Source organism: Papilio xuthus, unplaced genomic scaffold (genome assembly GCF_000836235.2).
Source record: "Papilio xuthus unplaced genomic scaffold, Pxut_1.1 DF827652.1, whole genome shotgun sequence".
Classification (NCBI taxonomy): domain Eukaryota; kingdom Metazoa; phylum Arthropoda; class Insecta; order Lepidoptera; family Papilionidae; genus Papilio; species Papilio xuthus.
Genome location: NW_013530997.1, coordinates 701 through 1,654, shown reverse-complemented (window position 1 = coordinate 1,654; position 954 = coordinate 701). Strand labels below are relative to the sequence as shown.

At 27.0% G+C, this 954-nt stretch overlaps 1 long non-coding RNA gene across 2 annotated transcripts; it reads left to right on the top strand.

The window, feature by feature from the left end:
• The first annotated feature begins 84 nt into the window (after positions 1 to 84).
• LOC106118050 (uncharacterized) lies at positions 85 to 750 on the top strand. 2 transcript variants are annotated; one of them, XR_001227905.1, is made up of 2 exons: positions 85 to 116; positions 640 to 750. It is a non-coding gene; the product is annotated as an uncharacterized LOC106118050 (long non-coding RNA). The 2 variants fall into 2 exon arrangements; XR_001227904.1 differs by lacking the exon at positions 85 to 116 and adding an exon at positions 467 to 558.
• The last annotated feature ends 204 nt before the right edge of the window (positions 751 to 954 follow it).

The following is a 954-nucleotide window of genomic DNA, read 5'->3' as shown; positions in this document are numbered from 1 at the left end:
CTAAATGTTGAACTAGAACTTATGACCTTTTGCTGATTGCTAAAAAATAAATTTACAACAAAAACTGATGAAAATAACATAAAAGTAAGTACAAGACATATGCCAAATTCTACATGGTAAGTGGTAAATATTAAGTAATTCCCAAAGCACATATTTCCAGCAATTACTTGAACAATTTTAACCTTTTAAATTGGCTTGATATTTAGTATAAAATGGTTTGCTCAAAACATGAAAAAGATTCAATAATAAAGATTAAGATAAACATTATTTAGGTTGTGTGTAGGATATCTCTCTATTATTGTTTCAAATATTGTAGATCAAACTGTAAATTGGTCATGACATGACAAGTTTTTCAAACTAATTTGATTTATGATTCTATCATAGACATTTCACAAAAATGGGCAGGCAATAAAAGTTCCTATCTGTACCTGTAAAAACTAATCATAATTTTTTTTACATGGTTTGTGAGTTCCATCATTGTAGAGAATTGCAAAGAAGTTTTGTAAGTGAAGGGGAAGAGATCCATATAATCAAAGAAAACCATTTTTTTTTAATAAGGTATGTAATTAGTTGAAAAGCCATAATTAAATTGATTGTTGTACACTTGAATCAATTAATTACCATTTCATTCTGTTGCAGATGAATGAATGCACCTCTTCAAGTTCTACAGAATTATTAAATGAAGGAATCTGCTTCAGAATTACTGACTGCATGTCGCTGCAACATCTGTGCTACAAAGTTTGATTGTTTGATAATTGTTATTCTAAACTAAATTTGAAAAATAACTTATTATATGGAGTAGTTTAACCGCAAATCTAAAAAAGTCACCATGTTGCAGGAAATGCTAGTAACTATATTAATATCAATATTGATATATAGATGTGTAACCTATAGATATTAGTTTGATGTTAATAATATGACAATTTTTAGTAATATGTATTATACTTTAATATA